This window comes from Ceratotherium simum, chromosome X, assembly GCF_057802395.1.
Source record: "Ceratotherium simum simum isolate JZ-2026a chromosome X, ASM5780239v1, whole genome shotgun sequence".
NCBI lineage: Eukaryota > Metazoa > Chordata > Mammalia > Perissodactyla > Rhinocerotidae > Ceratotherium > Ceratotherium simum.
The window spans coordinates 62,106,198-62,125,444 of record NC_141940.1 but is presented as its reverse complement, the minus strand read 5'-3'; the positions used below and the strand labels follow the sequence as shown (position 1 = coordinate 62,125,444).

Below are 19,247 nucleotides of genomic sequence, written 5' to 3'. Positions count from 1 at the left end.
TGCTGCAAATGCAGTTCTAAGAGGGAAGTTCATACTGATATATGCCTACCTCAAAAAAAAAAGAAAAATCTCAACAAACAATCTAACTGTAACCTAAAGGGACTAGAATAAGAAGAACAAATAAAGCCCAAAGTTAGTAGAATAAAGAAAATAAAGATCAAAGTAGAAATAAATGAAATACAGATTTATTTTATTTTTAAAGTCATAAACAGTATTTATTACCTTGGTATAGCATACTGGTCTTGCTGCTGTTCCTTCACATTTAAGTGGTTTTCGGTCTTCCCTCTCTCCTCCCACAGTCTGGCTACACAGTGCATCCTTGAACCACTAGCTCACAGCAGCAACACACTTATTCCACATGTTTAACGCCATTCATTCACAGGGTCGAAGTTCTGGTCCACAAACCCTTCCCTGTAGGAAGTTCAATGCTTGCGAAAGAATTTGTAATAAACCAGTCCTCCCAGGATGGCTAGCTCCAGTAAGATGACAATGGAAAGCAGCAACTTGTTGGTTGTCACTTTTCTGGACATTGAACAGAGAATCTTTCAACTTTTGCTCAAGTTCTCACTTGTGTGTACAAGTCTACTCTTGGTACATTCCAGCTGGTCACATTGCTCCCCCAGCTCTTCTATGATTTCTGAGCCAATCTGGTCAGTCTCTGTGGCAATCTGATGAGAGTGCTCAATACTCTGGGTGGCCTGGTTCAGGCTGTCAGTGCCTTACAGAAGCAATGCCCTTTGAGACTGTAGTCGATTCATGTGCTCATTCTCTACAGCATATGTGCCATATTTCATGACTCCTCGGCCCCCAGGTGTGGCTGTTAAAGGTGTGCTTCTCACTTCCCAGGGGAGTCTGGCAAGGTTATTTAGGTAGGTTCCAAGCTTAGACATCATAGGGTTATGGAAAGATAGGGGCGCATAACGTAGTTCCTCTTCCATCCCTGCCAGCATTTCATTTGCTTCCTGTTGCTTTTCATCAAAATCTCTGATCAACTTCTTCTCTTCTGTCCTGGCAGTCCCCAGGTGCCACTCCGGCACCCCTCATAGGTCTTCATGGAGGCCGCGGAAGATCTCGTACAGTTTCTCGAAATGCTCAGAGGAGGCGGCGAGGTGTCCATGGCGCAGGCCGCACTCTAGCAGCGGCCGCCGAGATTCTGGGCACGGAGCCCGCTCCTACCTCGCGGTCAGCCACCCAGACCCGCAGGCATCACGGCAACTGCCACCACCGCCGCCCTGGATGAGGATCTTCCCTGAAATACAGATTTGAAAAAACAATAGCAATGATAAATGAAACTAAAAGCTGGTTCTTTGAAAAGATAAACAAAATCAACAAACCTTTAGCCAGACTCATCAAGAAGAAAAGAAAGAGGGCCCAAATAAAATCAGAAATAAAAGATTTACAACTGACACCACAGAAATACAAAGGATCATAGGAGACTACTAAAAATAATTATATGCCAACAAATTGGAAAATCTAGAAAAAATGAATAAATTTCTAGAAACACATAACCTTTCAAGACTGAGTCATGAAGAAATAGAAAATCTGAGTAGAGTGACTGAACGTAAAGAAATTGCGTCAGTAATTTAAAAACTGCCAAAAGATAAAAGTCCAGGATCGGATGGCTTCACATGTTAATTCTACCAAACATTTAAAGAAAAGTTAATACCTATCCTTCTCAAGTTATTCCAAAAAATTAGAGGAAGGAATGATTCAAAACTCATTTTACAAGGCAAGAATTACCTTGATACTAAATCAGACAAAGACACTACCTAGACACTATCTATAAAAAAAGAAAATTACAAGCCAATATCTTTGATGAACATAGATGCAAAAATCAACAGAATATTAGCAAACCAAATTCAACAATGAATTAAAGAGATCATACACCACGATCAAGTGGGATTTATCCCAGGGATGCAACAATGGTTCCACATCTGCAAATCAATCAACAGGATACACTACATTAACAAAATGAAGGGTAAAAATATATGATCATCTCAATAAATGCAGAAAAAGCATTTGACAATATTTGCCTTTCATTCATGATAACTCTCAACAAATTGGGTATAGAAGGAACATACCTCAATATCAAAGGCCATATATGACAAACCCACAACTAACATCATACTCAACAGTGAAAATCTAAAAGCATTTTCTCTAAGATCAGGGACAAGACAGGGATTCCCACTCTTGCCACTTTTATTCAACATAGCATTGGAAGTCCAAGCCACAGCAAGTAGGTAAGAAAAAGAAATAAAAGAAATCCAAATTGGAATATTTGGATAGATACATTTGTATATAGATACAAAGAAAACTATAAAGACTCCATCAAAAAACTATTAGAACTTATAAATGAATTCAGTAAAGTGGAAGAATACAAAATTAATATACAGAAATCAGTTGCATTTCTACACAATAATAATGAGCTATCTGAAAAAGAAATTAAGAAAACAGTCTCGGGGCGGCCCGGTGGCACAAGCAGTTAAGTGTGCGCGCTCCGCTGCCGTGGCCCGGGGTTCACCGGTTCGGATCCCAGGGCACGCACCGATGCACCGCTTGGCAAGCCATGCTGTGGCGGCGTCCCATATAAAGTGGAGGAAGATGGGCATGGATGTTAGCCCACAGCCAGTCTTCCTCAGCAAAAAGAGGAGGATTGGCAGATGTTAGCTCTGGGCCGATCTTCCTCACAAAAAAAAAAAGAAAGAAGACAGTATCATTTACAACTGCATCGAAAAGAATAAAATATCTAGGAATAAATTTAGCCAAGGAGGTGAAAGACCTGTACTCCAAAAACTATTAGACATTGATGAAAGAAACTGAAGGCAACAGAAATAAATGGAAAGATACAGCATGCTCATGGATTAGAAAAATTATTATTGTTAAAAGTTCATACTACCCAAAGCAATCTGTAGATTCATGCAATCCCCTTTATAATATCAATGGCATTTTTCATAGAACTATAACAAATAATCCTAAAATTTATATGGAACCATGAAAGACCCCAAATAGCCAAAGCAATCTTGAGAAAAAACTAAGTTGGAGGAATCACGTACTCTGATTTCAAACTGTACTACAGAACTACAGTAATCAAAACAATATGGTACTGGCACAAAAATAAACACATAGATCAATATAATAGAGTAGAGAGCCCTGAAATAAACCCATGCTTATATGGTCAATTAATATATAACCAAAGAGACAGGAATATACAATGGGGAAAAGACAGTCTCCTTAATAAAAGATGCTGGGAAAACTTGACAGCTCCATGCAAAAGAATGAAACTGGACCACTGTCTTATACCATATACAAAAGCAAATTCAAAATGGATTAAAGACTTGAATGTATGACCTGAAACCATAAAACTCATGGAAGAAAACATAGGGAGTCAGCTCATTTACATTGGTCTTATAAATTTTTTAATGATTTTATTGATGTCATATTGGCTTACAACATTGTGTACATTTCAGGTGTACATCACTATGTTTCAGTTTCTGTATAGACTGCATTGTGTTCACCACCAACAGTCCAGTTTTTATCCATCACCATACATATGTGTCCCTTTACCCCTTTTGCCTTCCCCCCACTGCCTTCTCCTCTGGTAACCACTAATCTATTCTCCTAATCTAGGTGTTTCTATGTTTATCTTCCACATATGAGTGAAATCATGCAGTATTTGTCTTTCTCTGTCTGACTTACTTTGCTCAGTATAATACCCTCAAGGTCTACCACAAATGTCACAAATGGCACCATTTTGTATTTTTTTAATAGCTGATTAGTATTCCATTGTATATATATACCACCTCTTCTTTATCCATTCATCTGTTGATGGGCACTTGGGTTGCTTCCACGTCTTGACTATCATGAATAATGCTGTGATGAACATAGGCTTGCATATATCTTTTTGAATTATTGATTTCATGTTCTTTGGATAAATACTCAGTAGTGGAATAGATGGATCATATGGTATTACTATTTTTAAGTTTTTAAGAAATCTGCATACTGTTTTCCATAGTGGCTGCACCAGTCTGCATTCCCACCAGAGTGTATGAGGGTTCCCTTCTCTCCACATCCTCTCTAACGCTTATTATTTCTTAATTATAGATATTCTGACTGGTGTGAGGTGACATCTTATTGCAGTTTTTATTTGCATTTCCCTAATAATTCGTGATGTTGAACATCTTTTCATGTACCTGTTGGCCATCTGTATATCTTCTTTGGAAAAATGTCTATTCATATCCTCTGCCCATTTTATGATCAGGTTGTTTGTTTTTTTGTTGTTGAGGTGTATGTGTTCTTTATGTATTTTAGAAATTAACCCCTTATCAGATATAAGATTTGCAATTATTTTCTCCCAGTTGGTGCATTGTCTTTTCATTTTGCTGATGCTTTCCTTTGCTGTGCAGAATCTTTTTAGAAATCAAGAATGCAATCCCATTTACAATTGCAACAAAAAGAATAAAATGCCTAAGAGTAAATTTAACCAAGAAGGTCAAAGACCTAGACATTGAAAACTATATGACATTATTGAAAGAAATTGAAGAAGGTATAAAGAAATGGCAAGATATTTCATGGCTGTGGATTGGAAGAACAAACATAGTTAACATGTCCATATTTCATAAAGCAATCTATGGATTCAATGCAATCCCAATGAGAATCCCAATTAACATTCTTCATGGAAATAGAATAAAGAATCCTGAAATTTATATGGAACAACAAAAGATCCTGAATAGCCAAAGCAATCCTGAGTGAAAAGAACCAAGTTGGAGATATCACACTCCCTGACTTCAAAATATACTAAACAGCTATAATAATCAAAACAGCATGGTACTTGCAGAAAAACAGACACACAGATCAATGCAACAGAATTGAAAGCCAAGAAATAAAACCACACATTTATTGACAGGTAATCTTTGACCAAGGAGCTTAGAAATATTTTTTTTGGTCTAGTCTCCTCAGGCAAAGACAATGGAAGCAAAAGTAAACAAATGGGATTACATCAGACTAAAAAGATTTTGCACAGTGAAGGAAATCATCAACAAAATGAAAAGGCAACCTACCGAATGGGAGAAGATATTTGCAAATCACACATCTTATAAAGGGTTAATATCTCAAATATATAAGTAACATACAACTTAATATCAAAAAAACAAACAACCCAATTAAAAAATAAGCAGAGGAGTTAAATAGATATTTTTCCAAAGAAGACATATAGATGGACAACAGCCACATGAAAAGATGCTCAACATCACTAATCATCAGAGAAATGCAAATAAAAATCACGATAAGATACCACCTCACACTTGTCAGAATGGCTATTAGAAAGACAAAAAATAACAAGCATTGGCGAGGATGTAGAAAAAAGGGAATGCTGTTGGTGGAATGTAAATTGGTGCAGCCACTATGGAAAATAGTATTGAGGTTCCTCAAAGAATTTAAAATAAAACTACCATACAATCCAGCAATTCAACTTCTTGGTATTTATCCAAAGAAAATAAAAACACTAATTTGAAGAGATATATGCACTCCTATGTTCATTGCTGCATTACTTACAATAGCCAAGCTATGGAAACAAACTAAGTGTGCACTGATACATGAATGTATAGAGAAGATGTGGCATATATATACAATGAATTATTACCCAGCCATAAAGAAAGAATAAAATCTTGCCATTTCCAACAACATGGATGGACCTAGAGGGTATTATGCTAAGTGAAATACGTCAGTCAGAGAAAGACAAATACCGTATTGTTTCACTTTTATGTGAAATCTAAAAACCAAAAAACAAGAACAAACTAAAAAAAACAAAAACAGACTCATGGATACAGGAAACAAACTGGTGGTTACCAGAGGCGGGAAATGTTGGGAGGCAGGCAAAGTAGGTGAAGGAGATTAAGAGATACAAATTTCCTTTAATAAAATAAGTCATGGGGATGTAGTGTACAGCATGGGGAATATAGTCAATAATATTGTAATAACTTTGGTTAGTGACAGATAAAAACTAGACTTATCATGGTGATCATTTTGTAATGTATATAAATATCAAATCACTATGATGTAGACCTGAAACTAATAGGATATTGTATGTCAATTATATTTCAAAAAAAAAACCTTATATAAAAATAAAACATGCATTCATTATCCAAAAACTAAAATAAAATAAAACAAAATATAAGAGTGAGAATTTAAAGCACAGGAAAAGAAAAAAAGCAAGTGGCCCAAGTGGTCAATTATTGAAATCAACCAAGATCTCTAAAACAAAGGTGCCTGGGGGGTGGCCTGGCTCTTTATCTAGTTTTGTAGCTGGTGATGTGTTTATTCAGATAACCATCTTTGAAGTGGATGCCTCAGCAATCAAAGCTTAAGTGAGGCACTTGTGTTGCAAAAAAGAAAAACCAACTGTCAGGATTTACACTACAATCCACCCTGTGATGCCAAGATATCAGACTTAATGGTAAGACTTTTAATCGCCTGGGTAGCAGATATGCTAAAAGTCAGGGGTAGAACATACTGTAACCAAGAAAGTACACTTCTAAATAGGATTATAGTAGGAAATACTATGATAATTATACAGGCAATAGTTTGAAATCCAGTCCATAGTCATTGTCCTAAACTTGAAGTTTCCAGCCATGAAAAGAGGTCAATGATCTCAGAGACTTTAGGAATCTGTTCAAAGATTTGGGTAAGATTGTGGAATATTTACCATCTTGGGCCATCTGGTGTAAGCAGGTTTGAACCTGTCCTGAGTTGGTGGATTGCTCCATATTTCATTGAACCAGTCTCTTAGTCCTGAGAATAGGTCAGGTCAGTTAAACAGTTGTGTCTCATATCAGGAGGCAGTGATGCAGGTGGGCTCCCAAAGTTAGGCCTATATGATACAAGTACTCACATCAGGTATTTAATAGGAAACATTTCTATGGAAACAAAAGTAAAATAATGACTAATGGTTGGAGCAGACTATAAATCCAGTCTGAGTCTTGAGGATGGCCAGTTGAGATTTCTAGATGTCAGATTCAAAGCATCTTCAGATGGAATGAGGGCAGGCAGTGGCAATCTGACAGATTTTTCTGGTTTACAAGAATATTTGAATTTGAATATCTCTGGTATTCTTTCTAAGTGGTACATAGTAACATGCATGAAGATTGTCCATACATGAGCTGTTATAGTGATATCTCTGAAGTGTATATCAAGTTGCTCAAATTTAGCCTGCATAGCTTAAGGAAAAGGATGGTTTTATTTCTCAATGCTTCCAAGTCAGAAGGGTGGGAGAAAAATCGGAATTGTTAGTTTGGAGATTTGTAACTGGATATTGGAAGAAACTAGAATTCAGGATCCAGTCCAGTTTACAAGCAGGAAACAAAACCTTAAAGACAATTAAGAGAACTAGAATCTGATATCCACAAGAGTGTACTGTAAGTTTTCCCTTGAAACATAATTTTTCTCTCTACAATCACCCCCATTTATATCAGAGATAATCAAAGTAAGACTAATTTGTTCACAAAACAAGTTTAGTCTCATTAAACTTGGCCTGATTATATACATAAGTGCAGCAAGAATGGTTATTGATCACATAGGCTTTTTTAAGTCTACATTGCTGGACCTTTTCATAAGAAAGCTCAGATGGGCCTCTTAAAAGCCTCTTGAGGCTAGGAAGCCAAGCCAAAGACTCACCATCAGACTTTGCCTGCAATACCTATGGATATGGGTAAATTCCTCTTTTTCTCAAGGTCCCTAAAAATCCTGAGGTTCTTGGGCCTGCCAGGAAGAGATCTTTCTTACTCACCTGGTAAGGCTGCTAGGAACCCTATAAGCAAGGTTCCAGGCTGATTTTTCCAAGGGGCTTTATTGGCTCCATTAAGTCAACCTTAGTTCCTTCAAGTTGTCTGGTCATATCTGAGTCTTTGCATATCTCTCTCAAATATGACATTCCAGTCAAAGCCTTGGTAATGTAACCAATGTTTCCAATTGTATCCTGTTATGAGGAGAACAGATTCTCATTGAACTTTTGCAAATAACTATATTGCCATGAAAATAAGAATACTCACTGAGAGTCTCCAAATTCTGGAGAGATCAGGTAGGGAGAAAAAGTAATTGTTTCATCTTTGTTTGCAAAGATATACTTTACCAAATTGCTGTAAGTCTTAGATAGCTTAAGAAAAGAGGTTTCCTTAAATCTGGAAAAAACAAAACATTAAAGAACCAATAATGTTTCAAACAAAAAGTCATAAAAATTATAATCATCCACATCAGTTCATTCAATCCCATGTAATTAATTCTTGTTGATCTTGATCTTGTTAGCAGTTTTATGAAGCCATACTTTTCTCCATTAGTGTCCTATAAATTCTTACCTAGTTCAGTGGTATGATCTGAAAGTCATCATAAACCTATACTTGTTAGAGTCCTTTCCATGAATCTCCTTGCAGATAAGCACTTTTCCAAAAGCATCAGAGTAAAATAGTAACTGTCTGTAAATAACAAAAGACTTAAAAATGGCCATGGTTAAAGATCTGATTAGAGTTCATTATAATGCAATTGAAAAGGAAATTTAGTTATTTCTGTAACACACAACATTTTAAGATGATACCTGGAAGTATGACTGATTATATTACATATCAGAATTTTAGAATTTTTACACAATTTCTGGAACACATATATTTATAACATATACTCACACAAATACAACCTAAATAAGGTTTATCATCACTTCTTATTTAATAATGCTTCCCAAGTAATTAAACATATCAACTAAGTCTAAATAGTTTATCATCTCTTTTTATAAGGAGAGAGAACATACCATTTGAGATGCTCCAGGGGCCGTATGGAAAATCCCAAAGTTAGTTTGAGGTTAAAAAGACTTCACTTAGAATTTGATTTTTGGGATGTTTATCAAAAATATCCAAAGGTTTTAAAATACTTGATTAAATAGGAAAATAGATCACTGTAAAACAGTACTTAGTTATCCATTAACCAACGTGACAATTAAAGACTTTTCACCCAAATACAGAAAGTTACGTAGCTGTAAAAATAAGTCTAGCTCTTTTAATAGAGAAGACTCAGTTTTATTAAGTAATCAAAGACATGATAAAGACAACATGAGGCACAGGAAATTATTTTGAAAAAAAACACAAAATTTTTGTTTTCTAGGCAGATTACTTAAAAGTTATAGAAAAATCTTTCACAATCTTATGAAGAGCAGACCAATAGTCTAAGAAAATTTTGTCTTTTTAGCAGATGAAAGAAAATTAAATTTTAGTTTTATGTAAGTATGCTATTGATATTAAAGCTTATTTTTAAAACTTATAATAAACTCATTCAATTTTAGGTAGTTTGACTGCACAAGGTAAAATTTTTTCTCTATATTGCCCTCTCCTCAACTTTCTATGTCCATTTAGTTTGCCATTTATTCTCCTCTTTCTCATTCTGAAATAACCAGCTTTACTTAGGACAAAAGTTTTTTCATTTCCCTCCCTTGACAAAAATATCTCCATACCTCATACCTTTGCTATCCAAAAATATATCCTGCTTTCTTTGCATGCAAAGTTGTTTCCCATATTATTTCTAGTAGTTTTAATTGCATATATTAGAATTCCTAACTCTTAGCAACCTTAATATCTAGCAAAAACTAAGAAGCAACTGTGATCTGTCTGTTACAACATCTTGAAGATTGGCAAATTTTTGAATACATTTCATAATTTCTAGAAGCATGTCTTTTTTTAGTACAATTTGTAATGTAGCACTGGATATGTTTACTAACACATCCAAATATCTTTAGTTTCTCTGTAATAAGCGGAAATTAGATAAACCTGTGTTCAGTAATTAATGTTTTAGTATTTTATCTTATTTAGAAATGATCTAGATATTCAATGAATTTCCATCATTTAACTTAACTTAGCAAAACTCTAAGGGTGTAAGGTACCGAAGAGATTTTGAAAACTACTTAAGTGGACATATCATAAAACATAATTGTTGTTGACATGTTCACCTCAAAACTTTTATCCCATTTACATTTATTTAATTTACTGGTTCTTAATCATATTTAGACTACACATGAAAATGGTATGAGACATTAAAATAGCTAACCACCATGACAAATTTTATAACAGAGATAAATCAAGCTTATTTGATGAAAACCCGGGTAGAATATAAATTGTGTGTCTGCATTATATTTAATGCTGATAACTCTGAAGACATTTCAATAAACCAAAGAACTTTAACTATCTTTTATTTACCAAAGATTATCCCAGACCATATGAAGTTGAAAAGCATTGAGTTAGTTTCTACTATATTTCTGAGAGTTTAGAAATATTTAATTTGATAAGGACTTATTTTTTAAGTCAATTAATAGAGCTTTTTTACAAGTTAATTTTGGCAATACTATCCAAAGGTAGAGAAAAATATTGCATATACATGACATACATTCGTAGACATACGTAAACACACAGACACAGACACCCTATATCTTTTGTTTCAAAATTGTAGCTTTGAATCAGATACAACAACGCAAAACTCACTAGTTTATATTTATAAACGGTTAAATCCAAATTGCATCTCTGGCAGATGAAACAAGTTAAGGTTACCTGCTCCAGTGGCTAAAGCTTTATACTAATATTTGTGGAGAAGACTTTTAAGATTTGTATTTGTTCTTGACAAGTAATCTTAAGGAGGCTGTGGGCTAGATTTTGGACAAGAGAGCTATCATAGCAGTTTGTATTTTAAAAGGCCTCTTTCACCATTTTTTTTCCTTTAGTCTCAGGCAATTGTGGGTAGTGTTTTAGTTACCTCCTGAGGTGTTTACATTTCAAAGACATGGTAAGATTTACGTCTTCAAGGGACAGAAAAAGAAAATGTAATCTTTCTTCCTAGGAGTTTTATTGTTTTTTGAATGGTTTCAGCAGTCCCAATAAAATGCAGTAACACCACCCTGTAACTAGGGGGAGTGCCCTGTAAAAAGAATTCTGTGGACTCAGGGTTAAATGGGGCCTCTTTAGGGTTGGCAATAAAGAAGGGGTCATTTGGGTCACTATGGTCAAGGAAATTGTAAATCCATTGGACCATGCCAATTTTGCATAGCAGGAAATGGGCCTTATTTAATATTTTCCATTCACTGTGAGCCTTAGCAGTGATCACTGTGATGGAAGGATAGGCATGGCTCCGGGCAATAAATATCCAATTGAGGAGAGGGAGGGCCCTGGTATGCATATTGGTGGCTCTAGGGCCTTTGCCTTCCCTTTTCCCTCTTCCTCCTCACTAGAGGCCTCAAAAACCTTGTCAGCTTTTCCCTAAGTGGCAGGGATGCCTTTTGAAGCATGTTTCTTAGTTCTGCCCCATTCAGAGGAAAGCTGAGGGGGCTCAGGATCTGTAGTATCTCAGAGGAAGTGAGCACATAGCCTGGATGAATCTTTAAGAAAATTATGGATTTTAGAGTATTTAGAGATACCAGCCAGTTGACACATTTCATTAGCCATGAGTAACAATTTAGAGGCCATTCCAAAAAAAATAAAACCTGCAATAGCTAATTAGCTCCCCTCTCTCCTTCCTGCTGCATAAAATCTTTAGAAAGGTTTGAATTTTATCTAAGGTATAGTTTCTAAACTCAGTTTTTATTTTTTGATTTCCTCCTGTTTCCTTAATCTTACATGTTGTTATCAGAAAATTTTGGATGATGTCACTGTAAGCTCTGTGTAGGTGGCCACTTTCCTTTCCGAGTATCCCAATTGACCTCTTTGGCATTGGGGTTTCCCTCCACCAGTGTGATATACATAAGGTCTTAAGGAAAACCCTCAGGCCTCTGGAGCATAATAACAAAGCCTTGGCAGTTTGATATGCATGGCACTGAGCAACACCCAGGAAGCTTCCCTGGGGCTTTGCATTTATCAAGGAGCTGGTGCACCTCCACAGGCTTCTTAGGAGGTGATGGCACCAGATGTTAAGGAAATTTATATTTGTCCATTAATTTTTTTAGCAATATCATGCCAGGGATTGGACCCACGATATCCCATCAAGTCAGGGGATGAAGAGCAACAGTAGTGAGTTAAGTAGTGACATAGAGACTGCAGGCCTCTGTTGTATTTTCCTTCTGGTGGTGCCATTGGTTTCTAGTTTCAAGGCTATTTCACTCTTCTGAGTTAGGACATGTAGTCCAGGCATGACCCACCAACTCAGTAGCTGTAGGCAGAAGTCTGTCATCCTCCTTAACTATGGGAATATCCTTTCTTCACACTTTTAGCCCAGAGCCTCCCCTTGGGTGGTGACTATAGCCTTGTGATCCAGTGCATCCTATTTAGCTCTCCTTGGCCTTGAGGCATGGAGGACAGTCACAAACATTAATAGTCAACTAAGGCCTTTACAATTAGTGGTCTAATTATCTCATTAGACCATATGGCCTTGATCACAAGCTCTGGGGAGATTGTTGGGTTATTATGGAAGTTGTGACCTTTTGGGTTGGATATCACAGCCAACACATGGCAGGGGCAATATGTAAAAGCACATGACAGTGTGACAGACCCCCAGCAAGTGGTGCTTCTTTCCTGGATGGTGTTATCCAACTGAGTTAGGTGGTTAGCAAGCAAATTTCAGCTAAAGGGCATTCCCCTTGTTTAACTGCAAGGACAGCCATACAATCCTGCCAGCTATGCCAATTGTTTTGTGCCAGGCTCAGTCTATCAATAACCAATGTTGTGGCTGGGCTGGCCACTGTAGTTATTATTATGATTGAAAGATGCCCTCTGCAATAAGCATCAGGAAACTTTGAAAGAGACAAGGTTTATTACTTACAAGTCTTGGAAATTACACAGCACATCTGGGGCCACACTATGATGATGGGGAAAGAGATAACATGGGCCTGGGTTCTGCTTTTATTGGGGTCAAGGGTGGATGTAGGGTTTCATGAGCTCACTCTTTATTGGTGAAGTTAAAACATAAGATCAAGAATTCAAAGTGTAGGAAGAGAAAAAAACAAGTGGCTCAAATAGTCAGTTATCAAAATCAACCAAGATCTCTAAAACAGAGTAGCTTCAGGGAGATGGCGGGAGCAGCCTGGTTCTTTATATAGTCATGTGGCAGGCAATGTTTTTATTCAGATAGCCATCTTTGAAGTGAATGCCTCTTTGAAGTGGATGCCTCAGCAATCAAAGCTTAAGTTAGGCACTTGCATTACAAAAAAAGAAAAACTGTCAAGACTTACATTACAGGATTCTAATGATACAATAGACTTCATGCATGAACAGATTGACAATACAAGCATAGAGATGAAAATCTTAATAAAGAACCAAAAGGAAACGTTAGAGATAAAAAACACTGTAACAGAAATTAAAAATGGCTTTGATGGTCTTATTAGTAGACTGGACATGGCTAAGGAAAAAATCTCTGAGCTACAGGATATATCAATAGAATATGAAAAGCAAAGAAAATAAAGATGGAAAAAAACAGAACGGAGTCTTCAAGGACTGTGTGACAACTGAAAAAGGTGTAACATACATGAAAGGGGAAAAAAGAGAGAAATGAACAGAAGAACTATTTTAAAAAAAAAAATGACTAAGAATTTCCCCCAATTAATGTCAGACACCAAACCACAAATCCAGGAAGATCAAAGAATACTGAGCAGAATAAATGTCAAAAAAACTACACCTGTGAGTATCATTTTCAAATTATAGAAAACCAAAGATAAAGAAAAAATCTCAAAAGAAGCCAGAGGAAAAAAACCTTACCTATAGAAGACCAAAAATAAGAGTTACATCCAACTTCTCTTCAGAAACCATACAAACAAGAAGAGAGGGGAGTGAAATAAAGTGTTGAGAGAAAAAAAATCTACCTGGAATTATGTACCATGCAAAATTGTCTTTCAGAAGTGAAGGAGAAATTAAGACTCTCTCAGGAAAAAATTAAGGGAATGTGTTACCAGTAGACCTGCCTAGCAAGAAATGCTAAAAAGTCCTTAGAGAGAAGGAAAATAATACAGGTCAGAAACTCAGGTCTACACAGAAAAGGAAGACCATCAAAGGAGGATTAAACACAGGTAGAATAGTCTTTTATTTTTCTTATTCTCATTTGATCTAACAGATAACAGTTTGTTAAAACTAATAATACCAACAATGTATTTGATTACGTATGTTTACTAACTCATCTTATGAAGCCAGCATTATCCTAATACCAAAACCAGAAAAACACATTACAGGAAAAAAAGACTACAGACCATATCTCTCATGAATATAGATGAAAAAATCCTCAACAAAATATTAGCGAGTTGAATCCAACAACGTATAAAACAAATTATGCACCATGAGCAAGTGGGTTTATCCCAGGTATGCAAGGCTGGTTCCACATTTGAAAATAAATTAACGTAATCCATCACATCAACAGACTAAATAAGAAAAATCACATGATCATATCAATAGATGCAGAAAAAGCATTTGGCAAAATCCAACAGCCTTTCATGATAAAAACTCTCAGTAAACTAGAAATAGAGGGAAACTTTCTCAACTTGATAAAAATATCTACAAAAAACCTACAGCTAATGTTATACTTAATACTGAGAAACTTAAATCTTCCCCACTAAGTTCAGGTACAAGGCAAGGATATTGTCTCTCACCACTTCTTCTCAACATTTTACTGAGGTCCTTGCTAATACAAGTCAAGAAAAAGAAATAAAAGGTATATAGATTGAGATGGAAGGAATAAAACTGTGTTTGCTCACAGATGACATGATCATCTATGCAGAAAATCCAAAAGAATCAACAACAAAAAAAAGACCTCCTGAAACTAATGAGTGATTATAGCAAGGTTGCAGGATACAAAGTTAATATACAAAAGTCAATCCCTTTCCTATGTACCACCAATGAACAAGTGGAGATTGAAATTAAAAATATGCCATTTGCAGAAAAAGAAATACTTAAGTTTAAATCTAGCAAAATATGTGCAAGGTCTATATGAGAAAAACTACAAAACTTTGATAAACAAAATTAAAGAACTAAATAAATAGAGATATTCCATTTTCACAGATAGGGAGACTCAATATTGTCAAGATGTCAAATTGATCTGTAGATTCAATGCAATCCTAATCAAAATCCCAGCAAGTTATTTTGTGGACATCGACAAACTGATTCTAAAGTTTATAAAGAGAGGCATTTTCACTCTGTTGATAGTGTCCTTTGATGTACAAAAGTTTTTAATTTTGATGTAGTCAAATTTATTTTTTTCTTTGTTGCATGTGCTTTTCATGTCACAGACAAGAAAGTATTGCCAAATCCAATGTCATTAAGCTTTCCCCTATGTTTTCTTCCAACAGTTCTCTAGTTTTAGCTTTTACCTCTATGCATTTGATCAATTTTGATTTAATTTTTGTACATGGTGTTAGGTAAGGGTGCAGCTTTATTTTTTGCATGTGGATATCCAGTTTTTCCAGCACCATTTGCTGAATAGACTGCCTTCCCTCATTGAAAGGTCTTGGAATCCTTTTCAAAAATGATTTGATCATATATGTAAGAGTTTATTTCTGGGTTTTCTATTCTATTCCATTGTTCTATGTGTCTATCTTTATGCCAGTACCACACTACTTTGTTTACTATAGCTTTGTAGCAAGTTGTAGTAGTCATGGTTCTCCAGAGGAACAAGACCAAAAGAATGTTTGACATGTTTGTATGTAATATACACACACACACTCACACATAAATATTCGTAACAAACTAAGGAAGAAATACTTATGACAATTATAGTTGTCAGTTCTGTAAGTCATTATGTGGTCGTGGCTGGTATTTATAACTACCTTCTTCTACTACACATTCCATATTCCCTTTGTTCTCAGCAAGTACCTCAGCTGGTCATATCTCTTTACCTGGTGGGATAACCCAAACCTTCATTCATAAAAGATCTGAGCCATTAGTAGTCCTGCTTGAATTGGGTTGTAGTTTTCCATTGACTTTAATCACAGGGCATGGGAATACTAAGAGATACCCTAAGATATCTCCTGTATTCTAGACATATCCTTCCTTATCTCTATTATAGAGTAGCAGTCCAATTTCCCCTTGGTAATCAGGAATAATTACCCAGCCAGCAAAATAACTACTTTCCTTGCCTTCCTTCCTTTAGAATCATGTTGACCCAAAGGTGGAGAGGTGTCAGCCTTAACTTCCAGTTCAATAGAATCATTGTTGTGTCTCCCGGTAGAAAAATTCTTCACTTTGGAACTAAGATCTCTAGGCTAGCAGAGTCCAAGGTCATGGAGACAGGAAGCAAAAACTTTCTAGTGGGTCACTACAGGTAATAGTGAATAGTGCCACTCTCATTTCCAGTCCTTGATTACTGGACCCATGAATCCTAGCTATGGAAGAATTAGCACCATATATTGGATGCTGATTCAGAGCATACCCTGGAAACCTTGCCCCAGCCCTGCAAAGTATTGCCACCCACCTGGCACTGTAACCGAGTCTTCCAAAGGACATTCCACCATTATCTCAAGCCAGCTACTTCAGGATGGTAGGGAACATAGTAAATGCAATGAAGTCCATGAGCATGGGCCCATTGCCACCCTTCACTGAGTTCCTTGATCAAAAGCAATGCTGTGTGGAGTACCATGGTGGTGGATAAGGCATTCTGCAAGTTTATGGATAGTAATTTGTGCAGAAGCTTTGCATGCAGGGAAGGCAAATCTGTATGCAAAGTGTCTATTCCAGTAGGAACAAAAAGTTGATCCTTCTGTGAAGGAAGGGGTTCAATGTAATCAATCTGCCCCTGGGCAGCTAGCTGGCTGATCACCCTGGTGAATAGTACCATATCAGAGACTCAGTGTTGTTCTCTGCTGCCTGCATGTTGGGCACTCAGCAGTGGCTGTAGCCAGCTTGACCTTAGTGACTGGAAGTTCATATTGCCGAGCCCATGCATAACCTCTATCTCTGCCACCATGATCATGTTGTTCATGAGCCCACTAGACAATAACAGGGTCATGGGGAAAGAGGCTGGTACCCACAAAACAGGTCATTCTATTCAGTTGATTATTAACATGATCCTCAGTTGAAGTCACTCTTAATTCACCATTCACATGGGACACAAGTATCTTCACATTTTTCACCCATTCAGAGAGGTCTACCCACATCTCTATTCCCCAGACCTCCATATCACCAATTTTCCAATCATGTTCCTTCTAAGTCTCTGAGCATCCAGCCAAACCATTGGCCACAGCCCCTGAATCAGTATATAATTGCATATCTGGGCATTTCTCCTTCCTAGAAAATTGAACAGTCAGGTGAACTGCTCAAAGGTCTGCCCACTGAGAACATTTCCCATCACCACTGTCTTTCAGTGATAGCTCTGAAAGGAGCTATAGTGCTACAGCTCTCCACTTCTGAGTGGTGCCTATATATTGCACAGAACCCATCTGTAAACTTGGCCTGAGTTTTCTCTTTATCTGTCAACTAATCATAGGGAACTCCCCATGAGGCCTTAGGTGCAGGCTGGGAGAGAGAAGATAGTGTAACAGGAGTGGAGACCACAGGCATTTGGGTCAATTTTTCATGTAACTTACTCGAATCTTCAGGGTCTGCTCAAGTCCATTCTCATATATACTACTTCCATTTGATGGTGGAGTGCTGCTGTGCAGGCCCAACTTTATGGCTTGATGAGTCAGACAACACTAAGTTCATCATGAACAGCTCAGGTCTCATGGTAATTTGATGGCCCATTATTAAGCATTTAGTCCCTACTAGGGCCCAGTAGTAGGCCCAGAGCTGTTTCTTAAAGGGAAGTAGTTATCTACAGAGGATGGCTGGGGTTTGCTCAAAAAATCCTAAGGACTTGAGTTATTATTTAACTATAAGAGCCTTCCAAAGGTTCCAAACAGCATTCCTATCTGCCACGGACACTTCAAGCACTACTGTATCTGCTGGATCATATGGCCCAAGTGGCAAAGTAATCTCTACCACAACCTATACCTCTTGCATAGCCATCTCTTGTTCTGGGCCCCACTCAAAACTAGAAGCCTTTTGGGTTACTCAGTAAATGGGCCAGAGTAACAGACCCAAATGAGAAATATGCTGCCTCCAAAATCCAAAAGAGGCCACTAGCCATTAAGCCTCCTTTTGGTTGTAGGAAGGGCCAGATGCAATAAATTATCCTTCACCTTAGAAGGGATATATCCGCAAACCCCACAACATTTGACTCCTAGAAATTTCACCAAGATAGAAGGCCCCTTAATTTTTGTCAGATTAATTTTCCACCCTCTGACATGCCAATGTATTACCAATAACTCTAGAGTAGTTGATGCTTCTTGCTCAATAAGTCTAATCAGCATAATGTCATCAATTCAATGGACCAGTGTGATGTCTTGTGAAAGGAAAACATGAAGAACTCTGAGAACTGAATTATGAAATAGGGCTAGAGAGTTGATATATAACTGAGGTAGGACAATGAAGGTGTATTGCTGAAGGTGAACTGCTTCAGGGAGTCTTTACTAACAGATATGGAGCGAAAAACATTTGCCAGCTCAATAGCTGCATACCAGATAACAAGCAATGAAATCACATCTGGTATAGTAGCTGCAGTTGAAATCACCACCTAGTTACAATAAACTTAGAATAATCCACTGTCGTTCTCCAAGATCCATATACCTAAATCTTCTGCACAGGCCAAATAGGTTAGTTGAATGGAAATGTGGTAGGAATGACCACCTCTGCATCCTTCAAGTCCTTGATGGTGGCTCTTATCTTTGAAATCCATCCACAAATGCAATATTTCTTTTGGTTTACTATTTTCCTAGGTAGAGGAAGTTCTAGTGGCTTCCACTTGGCCGATCCCACCATATAGCCCTCACTCCCCAGGTCAATGAGCCATTGTGGGGATTCTGCCAGTTGCTGAGTATGTCAATTCCAAGATGCATTCTGGCACTGGAGAAGTAACCACAGATGGGTTTGGAGACCCACTGGATCCCCTGTGAGATGGACCTGAGCTAAAACTCCATTAGTCACCTGACCACTATAAGCCCCTACTCTGATTGGTGGACCACAGTGATGTTTTGGGTTTACTGGGATTAGTGTCAGCTGAGAGCCAGTGTCCAGTAATCTCCAAAAGGTCTAATTATTTCTTTTTTCCCAATGAACAGTCACCCTGATTAAAAGTCATGAGTCTATTTGGGGAAGGTTGGGAGAAAGATTAACAGTATAAATATTGCCAGTGTAGTGGGGCCTTCCTCAAGGGGACCTGGCCTCCTCTTGATTTAAGAGTTTCTGGGTCTGTAAATTGGCTTAAGTCTGGGAATTGATTGA

The 19,247-nt window shown here is 37.2% G+C and overlaps 1 pseudogene; it reads right to left on the bottom strand.

The window, feature by feature from the left end:
* Nucleotides 1–343: 343 nt before the first annotated feature.
* Nucleotides 344–19,247, bottom strand: part of LOC101400812 (vesicle transport through interaction with t-SNAREs homolog 1B pseudogene) — a 33,719-nt pseudogene continuing 14,815 nt past the window's right edge.